Source organism: Pseudorasbora parva, chromosome 5 (assembly GCF_024679245.1).
Source record: "Pseudorasbora parva isolate DD20220531a chromosome 5, ASM2467924v1, whole genome shotgun sequence".
Lineage (NCBI taxonomy): Eukaryota > Metazoa > Chordata > Actinopteri > Cypriniformes > Gobionidae > Pseudorasbora > Pseudorasbora parva.
The window spans coordinates 4,369,467-4,393,888 of record NC_090176.1 but is presented as its reverse complement, the minus strand read 5'-3'; the positions used below and the strand labels follow the sequence as shown (position 1 = coordinate 4,393,888).

Genomic DNA, 24,422 nt, shown 5'->3' with positions numbered 1-24,422 from the left:
ACAGGAAAGTGCTCATTGGGCTTGGTAGTCTGTCTTGAGATCCTTAGCACGATTGCCTTCAACTAGCTTGAAATTGGAGCCTTTGTAGTGTGGAAATGCGCTTGCCGGAGATCCATTTCAGCATGTTTAGTTAAAAAACACTCAATTTGTTTCTGCCCAGTTTCGAACTGGGGACCTTTCGCGTGTAAAGCGAACGTGATAACCACTACACTACAGAAAGCTCACAGTGAGTTTAGTGGCCTTTTTCCAAGACAGGTTCATCCCATAATCTGCACCGCAAGCAGAGTGTCAGTCTGTGTAGATTCCACAAACAACAGAACAGAGATAATTCACCATTGGAGTCTGGCTTGAGATCCTTAGTATGATTGCCTTCAAATAGCTTTTAGCCTTTGTAGCTGGATATCCACTTACCTTAGAGCCATTTCAGCACATATAGTAAAAATTGCTCAAGTTGTTTCCACCCAGTTTCGAACTGGGGACCTTTCGCGTGTGAGGCGAACGTGATAACCACTACACTATGGAAACCTGTCTTGAGGTAGCATAAGGAAGTCTTGCGAATCACGAATTTTAAAAAACGTATAATGTAAAAGAGAGCTAAATACTCTTAGCGTCGCAAACAATCTATACTTTCTGTCAAAAGCTGACCGCTGTTTCTGCTCGGTTTCGAACCGAGGACCTTTCGCGTGTTAGGCGAACGTGATAACCACTACACTACAGAAACCTCATGGTGAGCTTAATTGCCTTTTTCCAAGACAGGTTCATCCCATAATCTGCCCTGCAATCAGAGTGTTGGTCTGTGTAAATTCCACAAGCAACAGGAAAGTGCTCATTGGGCTTGGTAGTCTGTCTTGAGATCCTTAGCACGATTGCCTTCAACTAGCTTGAAATTGGAGCCTTTGTAGTGTGGAAATGCGCTTGCCGGAGATCCATTTCAGCATGTTTAGTTAAAAAACACTCAATTTGTTTCTGCCCAGTTTCGAACTGGGGACCTTTCGCGTGTAAAGCGAACGTGATAACCACTACACTACAGGAACCTCACAGTGAGTTTAGTGGCCTTTTTCCAAGACAGGTTCATCCCATAATCTGCACCGCAAGCAGAGTGTCAGTCTGTGTAGATTCCACAAACAACAGAACAGAGATAATTCACCATTGGAGTCTGGCTTGAGATCCTTAGTATGATTGCCTTCAAATAGCTTTTAGCCTTTGTAGCTGGATATCCACTTACCTTAGAGCCATTTCAGCACATATAGTAAAAATTGCTCAAGTTGTTTCCACCCAGTTTCGAACTGGGGACCTTTCGCGTGTGAGGCGAACGTGATAACCACTACACTATGGAAACCTGTCTTCAGGAAGCAGAAGAAAATCTTCAGACTCACAAATTAAAATGTGTATAATGTAAAAGGGAGATAGATACTCTTGGCGTTGCAAACAATTCATACTTTCTGTCAAAAGTTGGTCGCTGTTTCTGCTCGGTTTCGAACCGAGGACCTTTCGCGTGTTAGGCGAACGTGATAACCACTACACTACAGAAACTTCACTTTGGGTTGAGTGGTCTTTTTCCAAGACAGGTTCATCCAATAATATGCACTGCAAGCAGAGTGTCAGTCTGTGTAGATTCCACAAACAACAGGACAGAGCTAATTCATCATGGCAGTCTGACTTGAGGTCCTTTGTATGATTGCCTCCAAATAGCTTGAAATTACAGCCTTTGTAGCATGGAAATCCACTAACCTGAGAGCCATTTCAGCACATATAGTAAAAATTACTCAAGATGTTTCCACCCAGTTTCGAACTGGGGACCTTTCGCGTGTGAGGCGAACGTGATAACCACTACACTATGGAAACCTGTCTTGAGGTAGCATAAGGAAGTCTTGCGAATCACGAATTTTAAAAAACGTATAATGTAAAAGAGAGCTAAATACTCTTAGCGTCGCAAACAATCTATACTTTCTGTCAAAAGCTGACCGCTGTTTCTGCTCGGTTTCGAACCGAGGACCTTTCGCGTGTTAGGCGAACGTGATAACCACTACACTACAGAAACCTCATGGTGAGCTTAATTGCCTTTTTCCAAGACAGGTTCATCCCATAATCTGCCCTGCAATCAGAGTGTTGGTCTGTGTAAATTCCACAAGCAACAGGAAAGTGCTCATTGGGCTTGGTAGTCTGTCTTGAGATCCTTAGCACGATTGCCTTCAACTAGCTTGAAATTGGAGCCTTTGTAGTGTGGAAATGCGCTTGCCGGAGATCCATTTCAGCATGTTTAGTTAAAAAACACTCAATTTGTTTCTGCCCAGTTTCGAACTGGGGACCTTTCACGTGTAAAGCGAACGTGATAACCACTACACTAGAGAAACCTCACAGTGAGTTTAGTGGCCTTTTTCCAAGACAGGTTCATCCCATAATCTGCACCGCAAGCAGAGTGTCAGTCTGTGTAGATTCCACAAACAACAGAACAGAGATAATTCACCATTGGAGTCTGGCTTGAGATCCTTAGTATGATTGCCTTCAAATAGCTTTTAGCCTTTGTAGCTGGATATCCACTTACCTTAGAGCCATTTCAGCACATATAGTAAAAATTGCTCAAGTTGTTTCCACCCAGTTTCGAACTGGGGACCTTTCGCGTGTGAGGCGAACGTGATAACCACTACACTATGGAAACCTGTCTTCAGGAAGCAGAAGAAAATCTTCAGACTCACAAATTAAAATGTGTATAACGTAAAAGGGAGATAGATACTCTTGGCGTTGCAAACAATTCATACTTTCTGTCAAAAGTTGGTCGCTGTTTCTGCTCGGTTTCGAACCGAGGACCTTTCGCGTGTTAGGCGAACGTGATAACCACTACACTACAGAAACTTCACTTTGGGTTGAGTGGTCTTTTTCCAAGACAGGTTCATCCAATAATATGCACTGCAAGCAGAGTGTCAGACTGTGTAGATTCCACAAACAACAGGACAGAGCTAATTCATCATGGCAGTCTGACTTGAGGTCCTTTGTATGATTGCCTCCAAATAGCTTGAAATTACAGCCTTTGTAGCATGGAAATCCACTAACCTGAGAGCCATTTCAGCACATATAGTAAAATTTACTCAAGATGTTTCCACCCAGTTTCGAACTGGGGACCTTTCGCGTGTGAGGCGAACGTGATAACCACTACACTATGGAAACCTGTCTTGAGGTAGCATAAGGAAGTCTTGCGAATCACGAATTTTAAAAAACGTATAATGTAAAAGAGAGCTAAATACTCTTAGCGTCGCAAACAATCTATACTTTCTGTCAAAAGCTGACCGCTGTTTCTGCTCGGTTTCGAACCGAGGACCTTTCGCGTGTTAGGCGAACGTGATAACCACTACACTACAGAAACCTCATGGTGAGCTTAATTGCCTTTTTCCAAGACAGGTTCATCCCATAATCTGCCCTGCAATCAGAGTGTTGGTCTGTGTAAATTCCACAAGCAACAGGAAAGTGCTCATTGGGCTTGGTAGTCTGTCTTGAGATCCTTAGCACGATTGCCTTCAACTAGCTTGAAATTGGAGCCTTTGTAGTGTGGAAATGCGCTTGCCGGAGATCCATTTCAGCATGTTTAGTTAAAAAACACTCAATTTGTTTCTGCCCAGTTTCGAACTGGGGACCTTTCGCGTGTAAAGCGAACGTGATAACCACTACACTACAGGAACCTCACAGTGAGTTTAGTGGCCTTTTTCCAAGACAGGTTCATCCCATAATCTGCACCGCAAGCAGAGTGTCAGTCTGTGTAGATTCCACAAACAACAGAACAGAGATAATTCACCATTGGAGTCTGGCTTGAGATCCTTAGTATGATTGCCTTCAAATAGCTTTTAGCCTTTGTAGCTGGATATCCACTTACCTTAGAGCCATTTCAGCACATATAGTAAAAATTGCTCAAGTTGTTTCCACCCAGTTTCGAACTGGGGACCTTTCGCGTGTGAGGCGAACGTGATAACCACTACACTATGGAAACCTGTCTTCAAGAAGCAGAAGAAAATCTTCAGACTCACAAATTAAAATGTGTATAATGTAAAAGGGAGATAGATACTCTTGGCGTTGCAAACAATTCATACTTTCTGTCAAAAGTTGGTCGCTGTTTCTGCTCGGTTTCGAACCGAGGACCTTTCGCGTGTTAGGCGAACGTGATAACCACTACACTACAGAAACTTCACTTTGGGTTGAGTGGTCTTTTTCCAAGACAGGTTCATCCAATAATATGCACTGCAAGCAGAGTGTCAGTCTGTGTAGATTCCACAAACAACAGGACAGAGCTAATTCATCATGGTAGTCTGACTTGAGGTCCTTAGTATGATTGCCTCCAAATAGCTTGAAATTACAGTCTTTGTAGCATGGAAATCCACTAACCTGAGAGCCATTTCAGCACATATAGTAAAAATTACTCAAGATGTTTCCACCCAGTTTCGAACTGGGGACCTTTCGCGTGTGAGGCGAACGTGATAACCACTACACTATGGAAACCTGTCTTGAGGTAGCATAAGGAAGTCTTGCGAATCACGAATTTTAAAAAACGTATAATGTAAAAGAGAGCTAAATACTCTTAGCGTCGCAAACAATCTATACTTTCTGTCAAAAGCTGACCGCTGTTTCTGCTCGGTTTCGAACCACGGACCTTTCGCGTGTTAGGCAAACGTGATAACCACTACACTACAGAAACCTCATGGTGAGCTTAATTGCATTTTTCCAAGACAGGTTCATCCCATAATCTGCCCTGCAATCAGAGTGTTGGTCTGTGTAAATTCCACAAGCAACAGGAAAGTGCTCATTGGGCTTGGTAGTCTGTCTTGAGATCCTTAGCACGATTGCCTTCAACTAGTTTGAAATTGGAGCCTTTGTAGTGTGGAAATGCGCTTGCCGGAGATCCATTTCAGCATGTTTAGTTAAAAAACACTCAATTTGTTTCTGCCCAGTTTCGAACTGGGGACCTTTCGCGTGTAAAGCGAACGTGATAACCACTACACTACAGAAAGCTCACAGTGAGTTTAGTGGCCTTTTTCCAAGACAGGTTCATCCCATAATCTGCACCGCAAGCAGAGTGTCAGTCTGTGTAGATTCCACAAACAACAGAACAGAGATAATTCACCATTGGAGTCTGGCTTGAGATCCTTAGTATGATTGCCTTCAAATAGCTTTTAGCCTTTGTAGCTGGATATCCACTTACCTTAGAGCCATTTCAGCACATATAGTAAAAATTGCTCAAGTTGTTTCCACCCAGTTTCGAACTGGGGACCTTTCGCGTGTGAGGCGAACGTGATAACCACTACACTATGGAAACCTGTCTTGAGGTAGCATAAGGAAGTCTTGCGAATCACGAATTTTAAAAAACGTATAATGTAAAAGAGAGCTAAATACTCTTAGCGTCGCAAACAATCTATACTTTCTGTCAAAAGCTGACCGCTGTTTCTGCTCGGTTTCGAACCGAGGACCTTTCGCGTGTTAGGCGAACGTGATAACCACTACACTACAGAAACCTCATGGTGAGCTTAATTGCCTTTTTCCAAGACAGGTTCATCCCATAATCTGCCCTGCAATCAGAGTGTTGGTCTGTGTAAATTCCACAAGCAACAGGAAAGTGCTCATTGGGCTTGGTAGTCTGTCTTGAGATCCTTAGCACGATTGCCTTCAACTAGCTTGAAATTGGAGCCTTTGTAGTGTGGAAATGCGCTTGCCGGAGATCCATTTCAGCATGTTTAGTTAAAAAACACTCAATTTGTTTCTGCCCAGTTTCGAACTGGGGACCTTTCGCGTGTAAAGCGAACGTGATAACCACTACACTACAGGAACCTCACAGTGAGTTTAGTGGCCTTTTTCCAAGACAGGTTCATCCCATAATCTGCACCGCAAGCAGAGTGTCAGTCTGTGTAGATTCCACAAACAACAGAACAGAGATAATTCACCATTGGAGTCTGGCTTGAGATCCTTAGTATGATTGCCTTCAAATAGCTTTTAGCCTTTGTAGCTGGATATCCACTTACCTTAGAGCCATTTCAGCACATATAGTAAAAATTGCTCAAGTTGTTTCCACCCAGTTTCGAACTGGGGACCTTTCGCGTGTGAGGCGAACGTGATAACCACTACACTATGGAAACCTGTCTTCAGGAAGCAGAAGAAAATCTTCAGACTCACAAATTAAAATGTGTATAATGGAAAAGGGAGATAGATACTCTTGGCGTTGCAAACAATTCATACTTTCTGTCAAAAGTTGGTCGCTGTTTCTGCTCGGTTTCGAACCGAGGACCTTTCGCGTGTTAGGCGAACGTGATAACCACTACACTACAGAAACTTCACTTTGGGTTGAGTGGTCTTTTTCCAAGACAGGTTCATCCAATAATATGCACTGCAAGCAGAGTGTCAGTCTGTGTAGATTCCACAAACAACAGGACAGAGCTAATTCATCATGGCAGTCTGACTTGAGGTCCTTTGTATGATTGCCTCCAAATAGCTTGAAATTACAGCCTTTGTAGCATGGAAATCCACTAACCTGAGAGCCATTTCAGCACATATAGTAAAAATTACTCAAGATGTTTCCACCCAGTTTCGAACTGGGGACCTTTCGCGTGTGAGGCGAACGTGATAACCACTACACTATGGAAACCTGTCTTGAGGTAGCATAAGGAAGTCTTGCGAATCACGAATTTTAAAAAACGTATAATGTAAAAGAGAGCTAAATACTCTTAGCGTCGCAAACAATCTATACTTTCTGTCAAAAGCTGACCGCTGTTTCTGCTCGGTTTCGAACCGAGGACCTTTCGCGTGTTAGGCGAACGTGATAACCACTACACTACAGAAACCTCATGGTGAGCTTAATTGCCTTTTTCCAAGACAGGTTCATCCCATAATCTGCCCTGCAATCAGAGTGTTGGTCTGTGTAAATTCCACAAGCAACAGGAAAGTGCTCATTGGGCTTGGTAGTCTGTCTTGAGATCCTTAGCACGATTGCCTTCAACTAGCTTGAAATTGGAGCCTTTGTAGTGTGGAAATGCGCTTGCCGGAGATCCATTTCAGCATGTTTAGTTAAAAAACACTCAATTTGTTTCTGCCCAGTTTCGAACTGGGGACCTTTCGCGTGTAAAGCGAACGTGATAACCACTACACTAGAGAAACCTCACAGTGAGTTTAGTGGCCTTTTTCCAAGACAGGTTCATCCCATAATCTGCACCGCAAGCAGAGTGTCAGTCTGTGTAGATTCCACAAACAACAGAACAGAGATAATTCACCATTGGAGTCTGGCTTGAGATCCTTAGTATGATTGCCTTCAAATAGCTTTTAGCCTTTGTAGCTGGATATCCACTTACCTTAGAGCCATTTCAGCACATATAGTAAAAATTGCTCAAGTTGTTTCCACCCAGTTTCGAACTGGGGACCTTTCGCGTGTGAGGCGAACGTGATAACCACTACACTATGGAAACCTGTCTTCAGGAAGCAGAAGAAAATCTTCAGACTCACAAATTAAAATGTGTATAACGTAAAAGGGAGATAGATACTCTTGGCGTTGCAAACAATTCATACTTTCTGTCAAAAGTTGGTCGCTGTTTCTGCTCGGTTTCGAACCGAGGACCTTTCGCGTGTTAGGCGAACGTGATAACCACTACACTACAGAAACTTCACTTTGGGTTGAGTGGTCTTTTTCCAAGACAGGTTCATCCAATAATATGCACTGCAAGCAGAGTGTCAGTCTGTGTAGATTCCACAAACAACAGGACAGAGCTAATTCATCATGGCAGTCTGACTTGAGGTCCTTTGTATGATTGCCTCCAAATAGCTTGAAATTACAGCCTTTGTAGCATGGAAATCCACTAACCTGAGAGCCATTTCAGCACATATAGTAAAATTTACTCAAGATGTTTCCACCCAGTTTCGAACTGGGGACCTTTCGCGTGTGAGGCGAACGTGATAACCACTACACTATGGAAACCTGTCTTGAGGTAGCATAAGGAAGTCTTGCGAATCACGAATTTTAAAAAACGTATAATGTAAAAGAGAGCTAAATACTCTTAGCGTCGCAAACAATCTATACTTTCTGTCAAAAGCTGACCGCTGTTTCTGCTCGGTTTCGAACCGAGGACCTTTCGCGTGTTAGGCGAACGTGATAACCACTACACTACAGAAACCTCATGGTGAGCTTAATTGCCTTTTTCCAAGACAGGTTCATCCCATAATCTGCCCTGCAATCAGAGTGTTGGTCTGTGTAAATTCCACAAGCAACAGGAAAGTGCTCATTGGGCTTGGTAGTCTGTCTTGAGATCCTTAGCACGATTGCCTTCAACTAGCTTGAAATTGGAGCCTTTGTAGTGTGGAAATGCGCTTGCCGGAGATCCATTTCAGCATGTTTAGTTAAAAAACACTCAATTTGTTTCTGCCCAGTTTCGAACTGGGGACCTTTCGCGTGTAAAGCGAACGTGATAACCACTACACTACAGGAACCTCACAGTGAGTTTAGTGGCCTTTTTCCAAGACAGGTTCATCCCATAATCTGCACCGCAAGCAGAGTGTCAGTCTGTGTAGATTCCACAAACAACAGAACAGAGATAATTCACCATTGGAGTCTGGCTTGAGATCCTTAGTATGATTGCCTTCAAATAGCTTTTAGCCTTTGTAGCTGGATATCCACTTACCTTAGAGCCATTTCAGCACATATAGTAAAAATTGCTCAAGTTGTTTCCACCCAGTTTCGAACTGGGGACCTTTCGCGTGTGAGGCGAACGTGATAACCACTACACTATGGAAACCTGTCTTCAGGAAGCAGAAGAAAATCTTCAGACTCACAAATTAAAATGTGTATAATGTAAAAGGGAGATAGATACTCTTGGCGTTGCAAACAATTCATACTTTCTGTCAAAAGTTGGTCGCTGTTTCTGCTCGGTTTCGAACCGAGGACCTTTCGCGTGTTAGGCGAACGTGATAACCACTACACTACAGAAACTTCACTTTGGGTTGAGTGGTCTTTTTCCAAGACAGGTTCATCCAATAATATGCACTGCAAGCAGAGTGTCAGTCTGTGTAGATTCCACAAACAACAGGACAGAGCTAATTCATCATGGTAGTCTGACTTGAGGTCCTTAGTATGATTGCCTCCAAATAGCTTGAAATTACAGCCTTTGTAGCATGGAAATCCACTAACCTGAGAGCCATTTCAGCACATATAGTAAAAATTACTCAAGATGTTTCCACCCAGTTTCGAACTGGGGACCTTTCGCGTGTGAGGCGAACGTGATAACCACTACACTATGGAAACCTGTCTTGAGGTAGCATAAGGAAGTCTTGCGAATCACGAATTTTAAAAAACGTATAATGTAAAAGAGAGCTAAATACTCTTAGCGTCGCAAACAATCTATACTTTCTGTCAAAAGCTGGCCGCTGTTTCTGCTCGGTTTCGAACCACGGACCTTTCGCGTGTTAGGCAAACGTGATAACCACTACACTACAGAAACCTCATGGTGAGCTTAATTGCCTTTTTCCAAGACAGGTTCATCCCATAATCTGCCCTGCAATCAGAGTGTTGGTCTGTGTAAATTCCACAAGCAACAGGAAAGTGCTCATTGGGCTTGGTAGTCTGTCTTGAGATCCTTAGCACAATTGCCTTCAACTAGCTTGAAATTGGAGCCTTTGTAGTGTGGAAATGCGCTTGCCGGAGATCCATTTCAGCATGTTTAGTTAAAAAACACTCAATTTGTTTCTGCCCAGTTTCGAACTGGGGACCTTTCGCGTGTAAAGCGAACGTGATAACCACTACACTACAGAAACCTCACAGTGAGTTTAGTGGCCTTTTTCCAAGACAGGTTCATCCCATAATCTGCACCGCAAGCAGAGTGTCAGTCTGTGTAGATTCCACAAACAACAGAACAGAGATAATTCACCATTGGAGTCTGGCTTGAGATCCTTAGTATGATTGCCTTCAAATAGCTTTTAGCCTTTGTAGCTGGATATCCACTTACCTTAGAGCCATTTCAGCACATATAGTAAAAATTGCTCAAGTTGTTTCCACCCAGTTTCGAACTGGGGACCTTTCGCGTGTGAGGCGAACGTGATAACCACTACACTATGGAAACCTGTCTTGAGGTAGCATAAGGAAGTCTTGCGAATCACGAATTTTAAAAAACGTATAATGTAAAAGAGAGCTAAATACTCTTAGCGTCGCAAACAATCTATACTTTCTGTCAAAAGCTGACCGCTGTTTCTGCTCGGTTTCGAACCGAGGACCTTTCGCGTGTTAGGCGAACGTGATAACCACTACACTACAGAAACCTCATGGTGAGCTTAATTGCCTTTTTCCAAGACAGGTTCATCCCATAATCTGCCCTGCAATCAGAGTGTTGGTCTGTGTAAATTCCACAAGCAACAGGAAAGTGCTCATTGGGCTTGGTAGTCTGTCTTGAGATCCTTAGCACGATTGCCTTCAACTAGCTTGAAATTGGAGCCTTTGTAGTGTGGAAATGCGCTTGCCGGAGATCCATTTCAGCATGTTTAGTTAAAAAACACTCAATTTGTTTCTGCCCAGTTTCAAACTGGGGACCTTTCGCGTGTAAAGCGAACGTGATAACCACTACACTACAGGAACCTCACAGTGAGTTTAGTGGCCTTTTTCCAAGACAGGTTCATCCCATAATCTGCACCGCAAGCAGAGTGTCAGTCTGTGTAGATTCCACAAACAACAGAACAGAGATAATTCACCATTGGAGTCTGGCTTGAGATCCTTAGTATGATTGCCTTCAAATAGCTTTTAGCCTTTGTAGCTGGATATCCACTTACCTTAGAGCCATTTCAGCACATATAGTAAAAATTGCTCAAGTTGTTTCCACCCAGTTTCGAACTGGGGACCTTTCGCGTGTGAGGCGAACGTGATAACCACTACACTATGGAAACCTGTCTTCAGGAAGCAGAAGAAAATCTTCAGACTCACAAATTAAAATGTGTATAATGTAAAAGGGAGATAGATACTCTTGGCGTTGCAAACAATTCATACTTTCTGTCAAAAGTTGGTCGCTGTTTCTGCTCGGTTTCGAACCGAGGACCTTTCGCGTGTTAGGCGAACGTGATAACCACTACACTACAGAAACTTCACTTTGGGTTGAGTGGTCTTTTTCCAAGACAGGTTCATCCAATAATATGCACTGCAAGCAGAGTGTCAGTCTGTGTAGATTCCACAAACAACAGGACAGAGCTAATTCATCATGGTAGTCTGACTTGAGGTCCTTAGTATGATTGCCTCCAAATAGCTTGAAATTACAGCCTTTGTAGCATGGAAATCCACTAACCTGAGAGCCATTTCAGCACATATAGTAAAAATTACTCAAGATGTTTCCACCCAGTTTCGAACTGGGGACCTTTCGCGTGTGAGGCGAACGTGATAACCACTACACTATGGAAACCTGTCTTGAGGTAGCATAAGGAAGTCTTGCGAATCACGAATTTTAAAAAACGTATAACGTAAAAGAGAGCTAAATACTCTTAGCGTCGCAAACAATCTATACTTTCTGTCAAAAGCTGGCCGCTGTTTCTGCTCGGTTTCGAACCACGGACCTTTCGCGTGTTAGGCAAACGTGATAACCACTACACTACAGAAACCTCATGGTGAGCTTAATTGCCTTTTTCCAAGACAGGTTCATCCCATAATCTGCCCTGCAATCAGAGTGTTGGTCTGTGTAAATTCCACAAGCAACAGGAAAGTGCTCATTGGGCTTGGTAGTCTGTCTTGAGATCCTTAGCACGATTGCCTTCAACTAGCTTGAAATTGGAGCCTTTGTAGTGTGGAAATGCGCTTGCCGGAGATCCATTTCAGCATGTTTAGTTAAAAAACACTCAATTTGTTTCTGCCCAGTTTCGAACTGGGGACCTTTCGCGTGTAAAGCGAACGTGATAACCACTACACTACAGAAACCTCACAGTGAGTTTAGTGGCCTTTTTCCAAGACAGGTTCATCCCATAATCTGCACCGCAAGCAGAGTGTCAGTCTGTGTAGATTCCACAAACAACAGAACAGAGATAATTCACCATTGGAGTCTGGCTTGAGATCCTTAGTATGATTGCCTTCAAATAGCTTTTAGCCTTTGTAGCTGGATATCCACTTACCTTAGAGCCATTTCAGCACATATAGTAAAAATTGCTCAAGTTGTTTCCACCCAGTTTCGAACTGGGGACCTTTCGCGTGTGAGGCGAACGTGATAACCACTACACTATGGAAACCTGTCTTGAGGTAGCATAAGGAAGTCTTGCGAATCACGAATTTTAAAAAACATATAATGTAAAAGAGAGCTAAATACTCTTAGCGTCGCAAACAATCTATACTTTCTGTCAAAAGCTGACCGCTGTTTCTGCTCGGTTTCGAACCGAGGACCTTTCGCGTGTTAGGCGAACGTGATAACCACTACACTACAGAAACCTCATGGTGAGCTTAATTGCCTTTTTCCAAGACAGGTTCATCCCATAATCTGCCCTGCAATCAGAGTGTTGGTCTGTGTAAATTCCACAAGCAACAGGAAAGTGCTCATTGGGCTTGGTAGTCTGTCTTGAGATCCTTAGCACGATTGCCTTCAACTAGCTTGAAATTGGAGCCTTTGTAGTGTGGAAATGCGCTTGCCGGAGATCCATTTCAGCATGTTTAGTTAAAAAACACTCAATTTGTTTCTGCCCAGTTTCAAACTGGGGACCTTTCGCGTGTAAAGCGAACGTGATAACCACTACACTACAGGAACCTCACAGTGAGTTTAGTGGCCTTTTTCCAAGACAGGTTCATCCCATAATCTGCACCGCAAGCAGAGTGTCAGTCTGTGTAGATTCCACAAACAACAGAACAGAGATAATTCACCATTGGAGTCTGGCTTGAGATCCTTAGTATGATTGCCTTCAAATAGCTTTTAGCCTTTGTAGCTGGATATCCACTTACCTTAGAGCCATTTCAGCACATATAGTAAAAATTGCTCAAGTTGTTTCCACCCAGTTTCGAACTGGGGACCTTTCGCGTGTGAGGCGAACGTGATAACCACTACACTATGGAAACCTGTCTTCAGGAAGCAGAAGAAAATCTTCAGACTCACAAATTAAAATGTGTATAACGTAAAAGGGAGATAGATACTCTTGGCGTTGCAAACAATTCATACTTTCTGTCAAAAGTTGGTCGCTGTTTCTGCTCGGTTTCGAACCGAGGACCTTTCGCGTGTTAGGCGAACGTGATAACCACTACACTACAGAAACTTCACTTTGGGTTGAGTGGTCTTTTTCCAAGACAGGTTCATCCAATAATATGCACTGCAAGCAGAGTGTCAGTCTGTGTAGATTCCACAAACAACAGGACAGAGCTAATTCATCATGGTAGTCTGACTTGAGGTCCTTAGTATGATTGCCTCCAAATAGCTTGAAATTACAGCCTTTGTAGCATGGAAATCCACTAACCTGAGAGCCATTTCAGCACATATAGTAAAAATTACTCAAGATGTTTCCACCCAGTTTCGAACTGGGGACCTTTCGCGTGTGAGGCGAACGTGATAACCACTACACTATGGAAACCTGTCTTGAGGTAGCATAAGGAAGTCTTGCGAATCACGAATTTTAAAAAACGTATAATGTAAAAGAGAGCTAAATACTCTTAGCGTCGCAAACAATCTATACTTTCTGTCAAAAGCTGACCGCTGTTTCTGCTCGGTTTCGAACCACGGACCTTTCGCGTGTTAGGCAAACGTGATAACCACTACACTACAGAAACCTCATGGTGAGCTTAATTGCCTTTTTCCAAGACAGGTTCATCCCATAATCTGCCCTGCAATCAGAGTGTTGGTCTGTGTAAATTCCACAAGCAACAGGAAAGTGCTCATTGGGCTTGGTAGTCTGTCTTGAGATCCTTAGCACGATTGCCTTCAACTAGCTTGAAATTGGAGCCTTTGTAGTGTGGAAATGCGCTTGCCGGAGATCCATTTCAGCATGTTTAGTTAAAAAACACTCAATTTGTTTCTGCCCAGTTTCGAACTGGGGACCTTTCGCGTGTAAAGCGAACGTGATAACCACTACACTACAGAAAGCTCACAGTGAGTTTAGTGGCCTTTTTCCAAGACAGGTTCATCCCATAATCTGCACCGCAAGCAGAGTGTCAGTCTGTGTAGATTCCACAAACAACAGAACAGAGATAATTCACCATTGGAGTCTGGCTTGAGATCCTTAGTATGATTGCCTTCAAATAGCTTTTAGCCTTTGTAGCTGGATATCCACTTACCTTAGAGCCATTTCAGCACATATAGTAAAAATTGCTCAAGTTGTTTCCACCCAGTTTCGAACTGGGGACCTTTCGCGTGTGAGGCGAATGTGATAACCACTACACTATGGAAACCTGTCTTCAGGAAGCAGAAGAAAATCTTCAGACTCACAAATTAAAATGTGTATAACGTAAAAGGGAGATAGATACTCTTGGCGTTGCAAACAATTCATACTTTCTGTCAAAAGTTGGTCGCTGTTTCTGCTCGGTTTCGAACCGAGGACCTTTCGCGTGTTATGCGAACGTGATAACCACTACACTACAGAAACTTCACTGTGGGTTGAGTGGTCTTTTTCCAAGACAGGTTCATCCAATAATATGCACTGCAAGCAGAGTGTCAGTCTGTGTAGATTCCACAAACAACAGGACAGAGCTAATTCATCATGGCAGTCTGACTTGAGGTCCTTTGTATGATTGCCTCCAAATAGCTTGAAATTACAGCCTTTGTAGCATGGAAATCCACTAACCTGAGAGCCATTTCAGCACATATAGTAAAAATTACTCAAGATGTTTCCACCCAGTTTCGAACTGGGGACCTTTCGCGTGTGAGGCGAACGTGATAACCACTACACTATGGAAACCTGTCTTGAGGTAGCATAAGGAAGTCTTGCGAATCACGAATTTTAAAAAACGTATAATGTAAAAGAGAGCTAAATACTCTTAGCGTCGCAAACAATCTATACTTTCTGTCAAAAGCTGACCGCTGTTTCTGCTCGGTTTCGAACCGAGGACCTTTCGCGTGTTAGGCGAACGTGATAACCACTACACTACAGAAACCTCATGGTGAGCTTAATTGCCTTTTTCCAAGACAGGTTCATCCCATAATCTGCCCTGCAATCAGAGTGTTGGTCTGTGTAAATTCCACAAGCAACAGGAAAGTGCTCATTGGGCTTGGTAGTCTGTCTTGAGATCCTTAGCACGATTGCCTTCAACTAGCTTGAAATTGGAGCCTTTGTAGTGTGAAAATGCGCTTGCCGGAGATCCATTTCAGCATGTTTAGTTCAAAAACACTCAATTTGTTTCTGCCCAGTTTCGAACTGGGGACCTTTCGCGTGTAAAGCGAACGTGATAACCACTACACTACAGAAACCTCACAGTGAGTTTAGTGGCCTTTTTCCAAGACAGGTTCATCCCATAATCTGCACCGCAAGCAGAGTGTCAGTCTGTGTAGATTCCACAAACAACAGAACAGAGATAATTCACCATTGGAGTCTGGCTTGAGATCCTTAGTATGATTGCCTTCAAATAGCTTTTAGCCTTTGTAGCTGGATATCCACTTACCTTAGAGCCATTTCAGCACATATAGTAAAAATTGCTCAAGTTGTTTCCACCCAGTTTCGAACTGGGGACCTTTCGCGTGTGAGGCGAACGTGATAACCACTACACTATGGAAACCTGTCTTCAGGAAGCAGAAGAAAATCTTCAGACTCACAAATTAAAATGTGTATAATGTAAAAGGGAGATAGATACTCTTGGCGTTGCAAACAATTCATACTTTCTGTCAAAAGTTGGTCGCTGTTTCTGCTCGGTTTCGAACCGAGGACCTTTCGCGTGTTAGGCGAACGTGATAACCACTACACTACAGAAACTTCACTTTGGATTGAGTGGTCTTTTTCCAAGACAGGTTCATCCAATAATATGCACTGCAAGCAGAGTGTCAGTCTGTGTAGATTCCACAAACAACAGGACAGAGCTAATTCATCATGGTAGTCTGACTTGAGGTCCTTAGTATGATTGCCTCCAAATAGCTTGAAATTACAGCCTTTGTAGCATGGAAATCCACTAACCTGAGAGCCATTTCAGCACATATAGTAAAAATTACTCAAGATGTTTCCACCCAGTTTCGAACTGGGGACCTTTCGCGTGTGAGGCAAACGTGATAACCACTACACTATGGAAACCTGTCTTGAGGTAGCATAAGGAAGTCTTGCGAATCACGAATTTTAAAAAACGTATAATGTAAAAGAGAGCTAAATACTCTTAGCGTCGCAAACAATCTATACTTTCTGTCAAAAGCTGACCGCTGTTTCTGCTCGGTTTCGAACCACGGACCTTTCGCGTGTTAGGCAAACGTGATAACCACTACACTACAGAAACCTCATGGTGAGCTTAATTGCCTTTTTCCAAGACAGGTTCATCCCATAATCTGCCCTGCAATCAGAGTGTTGGTCTGTGTAAATTCCACAAGCAACAGGAAAGTGCTCATTGGGCTTGGTAGTCTGTCTTGAGATCCTTAGCACGATTGCCTTCAACTAGCTTGAAATTGGAGCCTTTGTAGTGTGGAAATGCGCTTGCCGGAGATCCATTTCAGCATGTTTAGTTAAAAAACACTCAATTTGTTTCTGCCCAGTTTCGAACTGGGGACCTTTCGCGTGTAAAGCGAACGTGATAACCACTACACTACAGAAACCTCACAGTGAGTTTAGTGGCCTTTTTCCAAGACAGGTTCATCCCATAATCTGCACCGCAAGCAGAGTGTCAGTCTGTGTAGATTCCACAAACAACAGAACAGAGATAATTCACCATTGGAGTCTGGCTTGAGATCCTTAGTATGATTGCCTTCAAATAGCTTTTAGCCTTTGTAGCTGGATATCCACTTACCTTAGAGCCATTTCAGCACATATAGTAAAAATTGCTCAAGTTGTTTCCACCCAGTTTCGAACTGGGGACCTTTCGCGTGTGAGGCGAACGTGATAACCACTACACTATGGAAACCTGTCTTCAGGAAGCAGAAGAAAATCTTCAGACTCACAAATTAAAATGTGTATAATGTAAAAGGGAGATAGATACTCTTGGCGTTGCAAACAATTCATACTTTCTGTCAAAAGTTGGTCGCTGTTTCTGCTCAGTTTCGAACCGAGGACCTTTCGCGTGTTAGGCGAACGTGATAACCACTACACTACAGAAACTTCACTTTGGGTTCAGTGGTCTTTTTCCAAGACAGGTTCATCCAATAATATGCACTGCAAGCAGAGTGTCAGTCTGTGTAGATTCCACAAACAACAGGACAGAGCTAATTCATCATGGTAGTCTGACTTGAGGTCCTTAGTATGATTGCCTCCAAATAGCTTGAAATTACAGCCTTTGTAGCATGGAAATCCACTAACCTGAGAGCCATTTCAGCACATATAGTAAAAATTACTCAAGATGTTTCCACCCAGTTTCGAACTGGGGACCTTTCGCGTGTGAGGCGAACGTGATAACCACTACACTATGGAAACCTGTCTTGAGGTAGCATAAGGAAGTCTTGCGAATCACGAATTTTAAAAAACGTATAATGTAAAAGAGAGCTAAATACTCTTAGCGTCGCAAACAATCTATACTTTCTGTCAAAAGCTGACCGCTGTTTCTGCTCGGTTTCGAACCGAGGACCTTTCGCGTGTTAGGCGAACGTGATAACCACTACACTACAGAAACCTCATGGTGAGCTTAATTGCCTTTTTCCAAGACAGGTTCATCCCATAATCTGCCCTGCAATCAGAGTGTTGGTCTGTGTAAATTCCACAAGCAACAGGAAAGTGCTCATTGGGCTTGGTAGTCTGTCTTGAGATCCTTAGCACGATTGCCTTCAACTAGCTTGAAATTGGAGCCTTTGTAGTGTGAAAATGCGCTTGCCGGAGATCCATTTCAGCATGTTTAGTTAAAAAACACTCAATTTGTTTCTGCCCAGTTTCGAACTGGGGACCTTTCGCGTGTAAAGCGAACGTGATAACCACTACACTACAGAAAGCTCACAGTGAGTTTAGTGGCCTTTTTCCAAGACAGGTTCATCCCATAATCTGCACCGCAAGCAGAGTGTCAGTCTGTGTAGATTCCACAAACAACAGAACAGAGATAATTCACCATTGGAGTCTGGCTTGAGATCCTTAGTATGATTGCCTTCAAATAGCTTTTAGCCTTTGTAGCTGGATATCCACTTACCTTAGAGCCATTTCAGCACATATAGTAAAAATTGCTCAAGTTGTTTCCACCCAGTTTCGAACTGGGGACCTTTCGCGTGTGAGGCGAACGTGATAACCACTACACTATGGAAACCTGTCTTCAGGAAGCAGAAGAAAATCTTCAGACTCACAAATTAAAATGTGTATAATGTAAAAGGGAGATAGATACTCTTGGCGTTGCAAACAATTCATACTTTCTGTCAAAAGTTGGTCGCTGTTTCTGCTCGGTTTCGAACCGAGGACCTTTCGCGTGTTAGGCGAACGTGATAACCACTACACTACAGAAACTTCACTTTGGGTTCAGTGGTCTTTTTCCAAGACAGGTTCATCCAATAATATGCACTGCAAGCAGAGTGTCAGTCTGTGTAGATTCCACAAACAACAGGACAGAGCTATTTCATCATGGTAGTCTGACTTGAGGTCCTTAGTATGATTGCCTCCAAATAGCTTGAAATTATAGCCTTTGTAGCATGGAAATACACTAACCTGAGAGCCATTTCAGCACATATAGTAAAAATTACTCAAGATGTTTCCACCCAGTTTCGAACTGGGGACCTTTCGCGTGTGAGGCGAACGTGATAACCACTACACTATGGAAACCTGTCTTGAGGTAGCATAAGGAAGTCTTGCGAATCACGAATTTTAAAAAACGTATAATGTAAAAGAGAGCTAAATACTCTTAGAGTCGCAAACAATCTATACTTTCTGTCAAAAGCTGACCGCTGTTTCTGCTCGGTTTCGAACCGAGGACCTTTCGCGTGTTAGGCGAACGTGATAACCACTACACTACAGAAACCTCATGGTGAGCTTAATTGCCTTTTTCCAAGACAGGTTCATCCCATAATCTGCCCTGCAATCAGAGTGTTGGTCTGTGTAAATTCCACAAGCAACAGGAAAGTGCTCATTGGGCTTGGTAGTCTGTCTTGAGATCCTTAGCACGATTGCCTTCAACTAGCTTGAAATTGGAGCCTTTGTAGTGTGGAAATGCGCTTGCCGGAGATCCAGTTCAGCATGTTTAGTTAAAAAACACTCAATTTGTTTCTGCCCAGTTTCGAACTGGGGACCTTTCGCGTGTAAAGCGAACGTGATAACCACTACACTACAGAAACCTGAAAGTGAGTTTAGTGGCCTTTTTCCAAGACAGGTTCATCCCATAATCTGCACCGCAAGCAGAGTGTCAGTCTGTGTAGATTCCACAAACAACAGAACAGAGATAATTCACCATTGGAGTCTGGCTTGAGATCCTTAGTATGATTGCCTTCAAATAGCTTTTAGCCTTTGTAGCTGGATATCCACTTACCTTAGAGCCATTTCAGCACATATAGTAAAAATTGCTCAAGTTGTTTCCACCCAGTTTCGAACTGGAGACCTTTCGCGTGTGAGGCGAACGTGATAACCACTACACTATGGAAACCTGTCTTCAGGAAGCAGAAGAAAATCTTCAGACTCACAAATTAAAATGTGTATAATGTAAAAGGGAGATAGATACTCTTGGCGTTGCAAACAATTCATACTTTCTGTCAAAAGTTGGTCGCTGTGTCTGCTCGGTTTCGAACCGAGGACCTTTCGCGTGTTAGGCGAACGTGATAACCACTACACTACAGAAACCTCATGGTGAGCTTAATTGCCTTTTTCCAAGACAGGTTCATCCCATAATCTGCCCTGCAATCAGAGTGTTGGTCTGTGTAAATTCCACAAGCAACAGGAAAGTGCTCATTGGGCTTGGTAGTCTGTCTTGAGATCCTTAGCACGATTGCCTTCAACTAGCTTGAAATTGGAGCCTTTGTAGTGTGGAAATGCGCTTGCCGGAGATCCATTTCAGCATGTTTAATTAAAAAACACTCAATTTGTTTCTGCTCAGTTTCGAACTGGGGACCTTTCGCGTGTAAAGCGAACGTGATAACCACTACACTAGAGAAACCTCACAGTGAGTTTAGTGGCCTTTTTCCAAGACAGGTTCATCCCATAATCTGCACCGCAAGCAGAGTGTCAGTCTGTGTAGATTCCACAAACAACAGAACAGAGATAATTCACCATTGGAGTCTGGCTTGAGATCCTTAGTATGATTGCCTTCAAATAGCTTTTAGCCTTTGTAGCTGGATATCCACTTACCTTAGAGCCATTTCAGCACATATAGTAAAAATTGCTCAAGTTGTTTCCACCCAGTTTCGAACTGGGGACCTTTCGCATGTGAGGCGAATGTGATAACCACTACACTATGGAAACCTGTCTTCAGGAAGCAGAAGAAAATCTTCAGACTCACAAATTAAAATGTGTATAACGTAAAAGGGAGATAGATACTCTTGGCGTTGCAAACAATTCATACTTTCTGTCAAAAGTTGGTCGCTGTTTCTGCTCGGTTTCGAACCGAGGACCTTTCGCGTGTTAGGCGAACGTGATAACCACTACACTACAGAAACTTCACTTTGGGTTGAGTGGTCTTTTTCCAAGACAGGTTCATCCAATAATATGCACTGCAAGCAGAGTGTCAGTCTGTGTAGATTCCACAAACAACAGGACAGAGCTAATTCATCATGGCAGTCTGACTTGAGGTCCTTTGTATGATTGCCTCCAAATAGCTTGAAATTACAGCCTTTGTAGCATGGAAATCCACTAACCTGAGAGCCATTTCAGCACATATAGTAAAAATTACTCAAGATGTTTCCACCCAGTTTCGAACTGGGGACCTTTCGCGTGTGAGGCGAACGTGATAACCACTACACTATGGAAACCTGTCTTGAGGTAGCATAAGGAAGTCTTGCGAATCACGAATTTTAAAAAACGTATAATGTAAAAGAGAGCTAAATACTCTTAGCGTCGCAAACAATCTATACTTTCTGTCAAAAGCTGACCGCTGTTTCTGCTCGGTTTCGAACCGAGGACCTTTCGCGTGTTAGGCGAACGTGATAACCACTACACTACAGAAACCTCATGGTGAGCTTAATTGCCTTTTTCCAAGACAGGTTCATCCCATAATCTGCCCTGCAATCAGAGTGTTGGTCTGTGTAAATTCCACAAGCAACAGGAAAGTGCTCATTGGGCTTGGTAGTCTGTCTTGAGATCCTTAGCACGATTGCCTTCAACTAGCTTGAAATTGGAGCCTTTGTAGTGTGAAAATGCGCTTGCCGGAGATCCATTTCAGCATGTTTAGTTCAAAAACACTCAATTTGTTTCTGCCCAGTTTCGAACTGGGGACCTTTCGCGTGTAAAGCGAACGTGATAACCACTACACTACAGAAACCTCACAGTGAGTTTAGTGGCCTTTTTCCAAGACAGGTTCATCCCATAATCTGCACCGCAAGCAGAGTGTCAGTCTGTGTAGATTCCACAAACAACAGAACAGAGATAATTCACCATTGGAGTCTGGCTTGAGATCCTTAGTATGATTGCCTTCAAATAGCTTTTAGCCTTTGTAGCTGGATATCCACTTACCTTAGAGCCATTTCAGCACATATAGTAAAAATTGCTCAAGTTGTTTCCACCCAGTTTCGAACTGGGGACCTTTCGCGTGTGAGGCGAACGTGATAACCACTACACTATGGAAACCTGTCTTCAGGAAGCAGAAGAAAATCTTCAGACTCACAAATTAAAATGTGTATAATGTAAAAGGGAGATAGATACTCTTGGCGTTGCAAACAATTCATACTTTCTGTCAAAAGTTGGTCGCTGTTTCTGCTCGGTTTCGAACCGAGGACGTTTCGCGTGTTAGGCGAACGTGATAACCACTACACTACAGAAACTTCACTTTGGGTTAAGTGGTCTTTTTCCAAGACAGGTTCATCCAATAATATGCACTGCAAGCAGAGTGTCAGTCTGTGTAGATTCCACAAACAACAGGACAGAGCTAATTCATCATGGTAGTCTGACTTGAGGTCCTTAGTATGATTGCCTCCAAATAGCTTGAAATTACAGCCTTTGTAGCATGGAAATCCACTAACCTGAGAGCCATTTCAGCACATATAGTAAAAATTACTCAAGATGTTTCCACCCAGTTTCGAACTGGGGACCTTTCGCGTGTGAGGCGAACGTGATAACCACTACACTATGGAAACCTGTCTTGAGGTAGCATAAGGAAGTCTTGCGAATCACGAATTTTAAAAAACGTATAATGTAAAAGAGAGCTAAATACTCTTAGCGTCGCAAACAATCTATACTTTCTGTCAAAAGCTGACCGCTGTTTCTGCTCGGTTTCGAACCGAGGACCTTTCGCGTGTTAGGCGAACGTGATAACCACTACACTACAGAAACCTCATGGTGAGCTTAACTGCCTTTTTCCAAGACAGGTTCATCCCATAATCTGCCCTGCAATCAGAGTGTTGGTCTGTGTAAATTCCACAAGCAACAGGAAAGTGCTCATTGGGCTTGGTAGTCTGTCTTGAGATCCTTAGCACGATTGCCTTCAACTAGCTTGAAATTGGAGCCTTTGTAGTGTGGAAATGCGCTTGCCGGAGATCCATTTCAGCATGTTTAGTTAAAAAACACTCAATTTGTTTCTGCCCAGTTTCGAACTGGGGACCTTTCGCGTGTAAAGCGAACGTGATAACCACTACACTACAGAAACCTCACAGTGAGTTTAGTGGCCTTTTTCCAAGACAGGTTCATCCCATAATCTGCACCGCAAGCAGAGTGTCAGTCTGTGTAGATTCCACAAACAACAGAACAGAGATAATTCACCATTGGAGTCTGGCTTGAGATCCTTAGTATGATTGCCTTCAAATAGCTTTTAGCCTTTGTAGCTGGATATCCACTTACCTTAGAGCCATTTCAGCACATATAGTAAAAATTGCTCAAGTTGTTTCCACCCAGTTTCGAACTGGGGACCTTTCGCGTGTGAGGCGAACGTGATAACCACTACACTATGGAAACCTGTCTTCAGGAAGCAGAAGAAAATCTTCAGACTCACAAATTAAAATGTGTATAACGTAAAAGGGAGATAGATACTCTTGGCGTTGCAAACAATTCATACTTTCTGTCAAAAGCTGGTCGCTGTTTCTGCACGGTTTCGAACCGAGGACCTTTCGCGTGTTAGGCGAACGTGATAACCACTACACTACAGAAACTTCACTTTGGGTTGAGTGGTCTTTTTCCAAGACAGGTTCATCCAATAATATGCACTGCAAGCAGAGTGTCAGTCTGTGTAGATTCCACAAACAACAGGACAGAGCTAATTCATCATGGCAGTCTGACTTGAGGTCCTTTGTATGATTGCCTCCAAATAGCTTGAAATTACAGCCTTTGTAGCATGGAAATCCACTAACCTGAGAGCCATTTCAGCACATATAGTAAAAATTACTCAAGATGTTTCCACCCAGTTTCGAACTGGGGACCTTTCGCGTGTGAGGCGAACGTGATAACCACTACACTATGGAAACCTGTCTTGAGGTAGCATAAGGAAGTCTTGCAAATCACGAATTTTAAAAAACGTATAATGTAAAAGAGAGCTAAATACTCTTAGCGTCGCAAACAATCTATACTTTCTGTCAAAAGCTGACCGCTGTTTCTGCTCGGTTTCGAACCGAGGACCTTTCGCGTGTTAGGCGAACGTGATAACCACTACACTACAGAAACCTCATGGTGAGCTTAATTGCCTTTTTCCAAGACAGGTTCATCCCATAATCTGCCCTGCAATCAGAGTGTTGGTCTGTGTAAATTCCACAAGCAACAGGAAAGTGCTCATTGGGCTTGGTAGTCTGTCTTGAGATCCTTAGAACGATTGCCTTCAACTAGCTTGAAATTGGAGCCTTTGTAGTGTGGAAATGCGCTTGCCGGAGATCCATTTCAGCATGTTTAGTTAAAAAACACTCAATTTGTTTCTGCCCAGTTTCGAAATGGGGACCTTTCGCGTGTAAAGCGAACGTGATAACCACTACACTACAGAAACCTCACAGTGAGTTTAGTGGCCTTTTTCCAAGACAGGTTCATCCCATAATCTGCACCGCAAGCAGAGTGTCAGTCTGTGTAGATTCCACAAACAACAGAACAGAGATAATTCACCATTGGAGTCTGGCTTGAGATCCTTAGTATGATTGCCTTCAAATAGCTTTTAGCCTTTGTAGCTGGATATCCACTTACCTTAGAGCCATTTCAGCACATATAGTAAAAATTGCTCAAGTTGTTTCCACCCAGTTTCGAACTGGGGACCTTTCGCGTGTGAGGCGAACGTGATAACCACTACACTATGGAAACCTGTCTTCAGGAAGCAGAAGAAAATCTTC

General features: G+C 43.0%; 78 non-coding genes across 78 annotated transcripts; all 78 read right to left on the bottom strand.

The window, feature by feature from the left end:
* Positions 1-147: 147 nt before the first annotated feature.
* Positions 148-221, bottom strand: trnav-uac (transfer RNA valine (anticodon UAC)). Its single transcript has one exon. It is a non-coding gene; the product is annotated as a tRNA-Val (tRNA).
* A 231-nt stretch (positions 222-452) lies between these two features.
* trnav-cac (transfer RNA valine (anticodon CAC)) lies at positions 453-525 on the bottom strand. Its single transcript has one exon. It is a non-coding gene; the product is annotated as a tRNA-Val (tRNA).
* A 123-nt stretch (positions 526-648) lies between these two features.
* On the bottom strand, positions 649-721 carry trnav-aac (transfer RNA valine (anticodon AAC)). Its single transcript has one exon. It is a non-coding gene; the product is annotated as a tRNA-Val (tRNA).
* Positions 722-961: 240 nt separating this feature from the next.
* On the bottom strand, positions 962-1,034 carry trnav-uac (transfer RNA valine (anticodon UAC)). Its single transcript has one exon. It is a non-coding gene; the product is annotated as a tRNA-Val (tRNA).
* Positions 1,035-1,266: 232 nt separating this feature from the next.
* trnav-cac (transfer RNA valine (anticodon CAC)) lies at positions 1,267-1,339 on the bottom strand. The gene has a single exon. It is a non-coding gene; the product is annotated as a tRNA-Val (tRNA).
* A 121-nt stretch (positions 1,340-1,460) lies between these two features.
* Positions 1,461-1,533, bottom strand: trnav-aac (transfer RNA valine (anticodon AAC)). The gene has a single exon. It is a non-coding gene; the product is annotated as a tRNA-Val (tRNA).
* A 239-nt stretch (positions 1,534-1,772) lies between these two features.
* On the bottom strand, positions 1,773-1,845 carry trnav-cac (transfer RNA valine (anticodon CAC)). Its single transcript has one exon. It is a non-coding gene; the product is annotated as a tRNA-Val (tRNA).
* A 123-nt stretch (positions 1,846-1,968) lies between these two features.
* Positions 1,969-2,041, bottom strand: trnav-aac (transfer RNA valine (anticodon AAC)). Its single transcript has one exon. It is a non-coding gene; the product is annotated as a tRNA-Val (tRNA).
* A 240-nt stretch (positions 2,042-2,281) lies between these two features.
* trnav-uac (transfer RNA valine (anticodon UAC)) lies at positions 2,282-2,354 on the bottom strand. Its single transcript has one exon. It is a non-coding gene; the product is annotated as a tRNA-Val (tRNA).
* A 232-nt stretch (positions 2,355-2,586) lies between these two features.
* Positions 2,587-2,659, bottom strand: trnav-cac (transfer RNA valine (anticodon CAC)). Its single transcript has one exon. It is a non-coding gene; the product is annotated as a tRNA-Val (tRNA).
* Positions 2,660-2,780: 121 nt separating this feature from the next.
* Positions 2,781-2,853, bottom strand: trnav-aac (transfer RNA valine (anticodon AAC)). Its single transcript has one exon. It is a non-coding gene; the product is annotated as a tRNA-Val (tRNA).
* A 239-nt stretch (positions 2,854-3,092) lies between these two features.
* On the bottom strand, positions 3,093-3,165 carry trnav-cac (transfer RNA valine (anticodon CAC)). The gene has a single exon. It is a non-coding gene; the product is annotated as a tRNA-Val (tRNA).
* Positions 3,166-3,288: 123 nt separating this feature from the next.
* trnav-aac (transfer RNA valine (anticodon AAC)) lies at positions 3,289-3,361 on the bottom strand. The gene has a single exon. It is a non-coding gene; the product is annotated as a tRNA-Val (tRNA).
* A 240-nt stretch (positions 3,362-3,601) lies between these two features.
* trnav-uac (transfer RNA valine (anticodon UAC)) lies at positions 3,602-3,674 on the bottom strand. The gene has a single exon. It is a non-coding gene; the product is annotated as a tRNA-Val (tRNA).
* A 232-nt stretch (positions 3,675-3,906) lies between these two features.
* Positions 3,907-3,979, bottom strand: trnav-cac (transfer RNA valine (anticodon CAC)). The gene has a single exon. It is a non-coding gene; the product is annotated as a tRNA-Val (tRNA).
* A 121-nt stretch (positions 3,980-4,100) lies between these two features.
* Positions 4,101-4,173, bottom strand: trnav-aac (transfer RNA valine (anticodon AAC)). The gene has a single exon. It is a non-coding gene; the product is annotated as a tRNA-Val (tRNA).
* Positions 4,174-4,412: 239 nt separating this feature from the next.
* trnav-cac (transfer RNA valine (anticodon CAC)) lies at positions 4,413-4,485 on the bottom strand. The gene has a single exon. It is a non-coding gene; the product is annotated as a tRNA-Val (tRNA).
* A 436-nt stretch (positions 4,486-4,921) lies between these two features.
* On the bottom strand, positions 4,922-4,995 carry trnav-uac (transfer RNA valine (anticodon UAC)). Its single transcript has one exon. It is a non-coding gene; the product is annotated as a tRNA-Val (tRNA).
* Positions 4,996-5,226: 231 nt separating this feature from the next.
* trnav-cac (transfer RNA valine (anticodon CAC)) lies at positions 5,227-5,299 on the bottom strand. Its single transcript has one exon. It is a non-coding gene; the product is annotated as a tRNA-Val (tRNA).
* Positions 5,300-5,422: 123 nt separating this feature from the next.
* Positions 5,423-5,495, bottom strand: trnav-aac (transfer RNA valine (anticodon AAC)). Its single transcript has one exon. It is a non-coding gene; the product is annotated as a tRNA-Val (tRNA).
* A 240-nt stretch (positions 5,496-5,735) lies between these two features.
* On the bottom strand, positions 5,736-5,808 carry trnav-uac (transfer RNA valine (anticodon UAC)). Its single transcript has one exon. It is a non-coding gene; the product is annotated as a tRNA-Val (tRNA).
* Positions 5,809-6,040: 232 nt separating this feature from the next.
* Positions 6,041-6,113, bottom strand: trnav-cac (transfer RNA valine (anticodon CAC)). The gene has a single exon. It is a non-coding gene; the product is annotated as a tRNA-Val (tRNA).
* Positions 6,114-6,234: 121 nt separating this feature from the next.
* On the bottom strand, positions 6,235-6,307 carry trnav-aac (transfer RNA valine (anticodon AAC)). The gene has a single exon. It is a non-coding gene; the product is annotated as a tRNA-Val (tRNA).
* Positions 6,308-6,546: 239 nt separating this feature from the next.
* On the bottom strand, positions 6,547-6,619 carry trnav-cac (transfer RNA valine (anticodon CAC)). Its single transcript has one exon. It is a non-coding gene; the product is annotated as a tRNA-Val (tRNA).
* Positions 6,620-6,742: 123 nt separating this feature from the next.
* Positions 6,743-6,815, bottom strand: trnav-aac (transfer RNA valine (anticodon AAC)). Its single transcript has one exon. It is a non-coding gene; the product is annotated as a tRNA-Val (tRNA).
* A 240-nt stretch (positions 6,816-7,055) lies between these two features.
* Positions 7,056-7,128, bottom strand: trnav-uac (transfer RNA valine (anticodon UAC)). Its single transcript has one exon. It is a non-coding gene; the product is annotated as a tRNA-Val (tRNA).
* A 232-nt stretch (positions 7,129-7,360) lies between these two features.
* On the bottom strand, positions 7,361-7,433 carry trnav-cac (transfer RNA valine (anticodon CAC)). Its single transcript has one exon. It is a non-coding gene; the product is annotated as a tRNA-Val (tRNA).
* A 121-nt stretch (positions 7,434-7,554) lies between these two features.
* Positions 7,555-7,627, bottom strand: trnav-aac (transfer RNA valine (anticodon AAC)). Its single transcript has one exon. It is a non-coding gene; the product is annotated as a tRNA-Val (tRNA).
* Positions 7,628-7,866: 239 nt separating this feature from the next.
* Positions 7,867-7,939, bottom strand: trnav-cac (transfer RNA valine (anticodon CAC)). Its single transcript has one exon. It is a non-coding gene; the product is annotated as a tRNA-Val (tRNA).
* A 123-nt stretch (positions 7,940-8,062) lies between these two features.
* trnav-aac (transfer RNA valine (anticodon AAC)) lies at positions 8,063-8,135 on the bottom strand. The gene has a single exon. It is a non-coding gene; the product is annotated as a tRNA-Val (tRNA).
* Positions 8,136-8,375: 240 nt separating this feature from the next.
* On the bottom strand, positions 8,376-8,448 carry trnav-uac (transfer RNA valine (anticodon UAC)). Its single transcript has one exon. It is a non-coding gene; the product is annotated as a tRNA-Val (tRNA).
* A 232-nt stretch (positions 8,449-8,680) lies between these two features.
* Positions 8,681-8,753, bottom strand: trnav-cac (transfer RNA valine (anticodon CAC)). The gene has a single exon. It is a non-coding gene; the product is annotated as a tRNA-Val (tRNA).
* A 121-nt stretch (positions 8,754-8,874) lies between these two features.
* On the bottom strand, positions 8,875-8,947 carry trnav-aac (transfer RNA valine (anticodon AAC)). The gene has a single exon. It is a non-coding gene; the product is annotated as a tRNA-Val (tRNA).
* Positions 8,948-9,186: 239 nt separating this feature from the next.
* On the bottom strand, positions 9,187-9,259 carry trnav-cac (transfer RNA valine (anticodon CAC)). Its single transcript has one exon. It is a non-coding gene; the product is annotated as a tRNA-Val (tRNA).
* A 436-nt stretch (positions 9,260-9,695) lies between these two features.
* trnav-uac (transfer RNA valine (anticodon UAC)) lies at positions 9,696-9,768 on the bottom strand. The gene has a single exon. It is a non-coding gene; the product is annotated as a tRNA-Val (tRNA).
* A 232-nt stretch (positions 9,769-10,000) lies between these two features.
* trnav-cac (transfer RNA valine (anticodon CAC)) lies at positions 10,001-10,073 on the bottom strand. The gene has a single exon. It is a non-coding gene; the product is annotated as a tRNA-Val (tRNA).
* Positions 10,074-10,196: 123 nt separating this feature from the next.
* trnav-aac (transfer RNA valine (anticodon AAC)) lies at positions 10,197-10,269 on the bottom strand. Its single transcript has one exon. It is a non-coding gene; the product is annotated as a tRNA-Val (tRNA).
* A 240-nt stretch (positions 10,270-10,509) lies between these two features.
* trnav-uac (transfer RNA valine (anticodon UAC)) lies at positions 10,510-10,582 on the bottom strand. Its single transcript has one exon. It is a non-coding gene; the product is annotated as a tRNA-Val (tRNA).
* A 232-nt stretch (positions 10,583-10,814) lies between these two features.
* Positions 10,815-10,887, bottom strand: trnav-cac (transfer RNA valine (anticodon CAC)). Its single transcript has one exon. It is a non-coding gene; the product is annotated as a tRNA-Val (tRNA).
* Positions 10,888-11,008: 121 nt separating this feature from the next.
* Positions 11,009-11,081, bottom strand: trnav-aac (transfer RNA valine (anticodon AAC)). The gene has a single exon. It is a non-coding gene; the product is annotated as a tRNA-Val (tRNA).
* A 239-nt stretch (positions 11,082-11,320) lies between these two features.
* trnav-cac (transfer RNA valine (anticodon CAC)) lies at positions 11,321-11,393 on the bottom strand. Its single transcript has one exon. It is a non-coding gene; the product is annotated as a tRNA-Val (tRNA).
* A 436-nt stretch (positions 11,394-11,829) lies between these two features.
* trnav-uac (transfer RNA valine (anticodon UAC)) lies at positions 11,830-11,902 on the bottom strand. Its single transcript has one exon. It is a non-coding gene; the product is annotated as a tRNA-Val (tRNA).
* A 232-nt stretch (positions 11,903-12,134) lies between these two features.
* Positions 12,135-12,207, bottom strand: trnav-cac (transfer RNA valine (anticodon CAC)). The gene has a single exon. It is a non-coding gene; the product is annotated as a tRNA-Val (tRNA).
* Positions 12,208-12,330: 123 nt separating this feature from the next.
* On the bottom strand, positions 12,331-12,403 carry trnav-aac (transfer RNA valine (anticodon AAC)). The gene has a single exon. It is a non-coding gene; the product is annotated as a tRNA-Val (tRNA).
* A 240-nt stretch (positions 12,404-12,643) lies between these two features.
* Positions 12,644-12,716, bottom strand: trnav-uac (transfer RNA valine (anticodon UAC)). The gene has a single exon. It is a non-coding gene; the product is annotated as a tRNA-Val (tRNA).
* A 232-nt stretch (positions 12,717-12,948) lies between these two features.
* On the bottom strand, positions 12,949-13,021 carry trnav-cac (transfer RNA valine (anticodon CAC)). Its single transcript has one exon. It is a non-coding gene; the product is annotated as a tRNA-Val (tRNA).
* Positions 13,022-13,142: 121 nt separating this feature from the next.
* On the bottom strand, positions 13,143-13,215 carry trnav-aac (transfer RNA valine (anticodon AAC)). Its single transcript has one exon. It is a non-coding gene; the product is annotated as a tRNA-Val (tRNA).
* A 239-nt stretch (positions 13,216-13,454) lies between these two features.
* On the bottom strand, positions 13,455-13,527 carry trnav-cac (transfer RNA valine (anticodon CAC)). The gene has a single exon. It is a non-coding gene; the product is annotated as a tRNA-Val (tRNA).
* A 436-nt stretch (positions 13,528-13,963) lies between these two features.
* Positions 13,964-14,037, bottom strand: trnav-uac (transfer RNA valine (anticodon UAC)). Its single transcript has one exon. It is a non-coding gene; the product is annotated as a tRNA-Val (tRNA).
* Positions 14,038-14,774: 737 nt separating this feature from the next.
* Positions 14,775-14,847, bottom strand: trnav-cac (transfer RNA valine (anticodon CAC)). Its single transcript has one exon. It is a non-coding gene; the product is annotated as a tRNA-Val (tRNA).
* Positions 14,848-14,970: 123 nt separating this feature from the next.
* On the bottom strand, positions 14,971-15,043 carry trnav-aac (transfer RNA valine (anticodon AAC)). The gene has a single exon. It is a non-coding gene; the product is annotated as a tRNA-Val (tRNA).
* Positions 15,044-15,283: 240 nt separating this feature from the next.
* Positions 15,284-15,356, bottom strand: trnav-uac (transfer RNA valine (anticodon UAC)). The gene has a single exon. It is a non-coding gene; the product is annotated as a tRNA-Val (tRNA).
* Positions 15,357-15,588: 232 nt separating this feature from the next.
* On the bottom strand, positions 15,589-15,661 carry trnav-cac (transfer RNA valine (anticodon CAC)). Its single transcript has one exon. It is a non-coding gene; the product is annotated as a tRNA-Val (tRNA).
* Positions 15,662-15,782: 121 nt separating this feature from the next.
* trnav-aac (transfer RNA valine (anticodon AAC)) lies at positions 15,783-15,855 on the bottom strand. Its single transcript has one exon. It is a non-coding gene; the product is annotated as a tRNA-Val (tRNA).
* Positions 15,856-16,603: 748 nt separating this feature from the next.
* Positions 16,604-16,676, bottom strand: trnav-uac (transfer RNA valine (anticodon UAC)). The gene has a single exon. It is a non-coding gene; the product is annotated as a tRNA-Val (tRNA).
* A 232-nt stretch (positions 16,677-16,908) lies between these two features.
* trnav-cac (transfer RNA valine (anticodon CAC)) lies at positions 16,909-16,981 on the bottom strand. Its single transcript has one exon. It is a non-coding gene; the product is annotated as a tRNA-Val (tRNA).
* A 433-nt stretch (positions 16,982-17,414) lies between these two features.
* On the bottom strand, positions 17,415-17,487 carry trnav-cac (transfer RNA valine (anticodon CAC)). The gene has a single exon. It is a non-coding gene; the product is annotated as a tRNA-Val (tRNA).
* Positions 17,488-17,610: 123 nt separating this feature from the next.
* On the bottom strand, positions 17,611-17,683 carry trnav-aac (transfer RNA valine (anticodon AAC)). The gene has a single exon. It is a non-coding gene; the product is annotated as a tRNA-Val (tRNA).
* Positions 17,684-17,923: 240 nt separating this feature from the next.
* On the bottom strand, positions 17,924-17,997 carry trnav-uac (transfer RNA valine (anticodon UAC)). The gene has a single exon. It is a non-coding gene; the product is annotated as a tRNA-Val (tRNA).
* A 231-nt stretch (positions 17,998-18,228) lies between these two features.
* Positions 18,229-18,301, bottom strand: trnav-cac (transfer RNA valine (anticodon CAC)). The gene has a single exon. It is a non-coding gene; the product is annotated as a tRNA-Val (tRNA).
* A 121-nt stretch (positions 18,302-18,422) lies between these two features.
* trnav-aac (transfer RNA valine (anticodon AAC)) lies at positions 18,423-18,495 on the bottom strand. The gene has a single exon. It is a non-coding gene; the product is annotated as a tRNA-Val (tRNA).
* Positions 18,496-18,734: 239 nt separating this feature from the next.
* trnav-cac (transfer RNA valine (anticodon CAC)) lies at positions 18,735-18,807 on the bottom strand. The gene has a single exon. It is a non-coding gene; the product is annotated as a tRNA-Val (tRNA).
* Positions 18,808-18,930: 123 nt separating this feature from the next.
* Positions 18,931-19,003, bottom strand: trnav-aac (transfer RNA valine (anticodon AAC)). The gene has a single exon. It is a non-coding gene; the product is annotated as a tRNA-Val (tRNA).
* A 240-nt stretch (positions 19,004-19,243) lies between these two features.
* Positions 19,244-19,316, bottom strand: trnav-uac (transfer RNA valine (anticodon UAC)). The gene has a single exon. It is a non-coding gene; the product is annotated as a tRNA-Val (tRNA).
* A 739-nt stretch (positions 19,317-20,055) lies between these two features.
* Positions 20,056-20,128, bottom strand: trnav-uac (transfer RNA valine (anticodon UAC)). The gene has a single exon. It is a non-coding gene; the product is annotated as a tRNA-Val (tRNA).
* A 426-nt stretch (positions 20,129-20,554) lies between these two features.
* trnav-aac (transfer RNA valine (anticodon AAC)) lies at positions 20,555-20,627 on the bottom strand. The gene has a single exon. It is a non-coding gene; the product is annotated as a tRNA-Val (tRNA).
* A 239-nt stretch (positions 20,628-20,866) lies between these two features.
* trnav-cac (transfer RNA valine (anticodon CAC)) lies at positions 20,867-20,939 on the bottom strand. Its single transcript has one exon. It is a non-coding gene; the product is annotated as a tRNA-Val (tRNA).
* Positions 20,940-21,062: 123 nt separating this feature from the next.
* trnav-aac (transfer RNA valine (anticodon AAC)) lies at positions 21,063-21,135 on the bottom strand. Its single transcript has one exon. It is a non-coding gene; the product is annotated as a tRNA-Val (tRNA).
* Positions 21,136-21,375: 240 nt separating this feature from the next.
* On the bottom strand, positions 21,376-21,448 carry trnav-uac (transfer RNA valine (anticodon UAC)). The gene has a single exon. It is a non-coding gene; the product is annotated as a tRNA-Val (tRNA).
* Positions 21,449-21,680: 232 nt separating this feature from the next.
* trnav-cac (transfer RNA valine (anticodon CAC)) lies at positions 21,681-21,753 on the bottom strand. Its single transcript has one exon. It is a non-coding gene; the product is annotated as a tRNA-Val (tRNA).
* Positions 21,754-22,186: 433 nt separating this feature from the next.
* On the bottom strand, positions 22,187-22,259 carry trnav-cac (transfer RNA valine (anticodon CAC)). The gene has a single exon. It is a non-coding gene; the product is annotated as a tRNA-Val (tRNA).
* A 123-nt stretch (positions 22,260-22,382) lies between these two features.
* trnav-aac (transfer RNA valine (anticodon AAC)) lies at positions 22,383-22,455 on the bottom strand. Its single transcript has one exon. It is a non-coding gene; the product is annotated as a tRNA-Val (tRNA).
* Positions 22,456-22,695: 240 nt separating this feature from the next.
* Positions 22,696-22,768, bottom strand: trnav-uac (transfer RNA valine (anticodon UAC)). Its single transcript has one exon. It is a non-coding gene; the product is annotated as a tRNA-Val (tRNA).
* A 232-nt stretch (positions 22,769-23,000) lies between these two features.
* trnav-cac (transfer RNA valine (anticodon CAC)) lies at positions 23,001-23,073 on the bottom strand. The gene has a single exon. It is a non-coding gene; the product is annotated as a tRNA-Val (tRNA).
* A 433-nt stretch (positions 23,074-23,506) lies between these two features.
* trnav-cac (transfer RNA valine (anticodon CAC)) lies at positions 23,507-23,579 on the bottom strand. Its single transcript has one exon. It is a non-coding gene; the product is annotated as a tRNA-Val (tRNA).
* A 123-nt stretch (positions 23,580-23,702) lies between these two features.
* On the bottom strand, positions 23,703-23,775 carry trnav-aac (transfer RNA valine (anticodon AAC)). Its single transcript has one exon. It is a non-coding gene; the product is annotated as a tRNA-Val (tRNA).
* A 240-nt stretch (positions 23,776-24,015) lies between these two features.
* On the bottom strand, positions 24,016-24,088 carry trnav-uac (transfer RNA valine (anticodon UAC)). Its single transcript has one exon. It is a non-coding gene; the product is annotated as a tRNA-Val (tRNA).
* Positions 24,089-24,320: 232 nt separating this feature from the next.
* trnav-cac (transfer RNA valine (anticodon CAC)) lies at positions 24,321-24,393 on the bottom strand. Its single transcript has one exon. It is a non-coding gene; the product is annotated as a tRNA-Val (tRNA).
* Between the last annotated feature and the right edge of the window lie 29 nt (positions 24,394-24,422).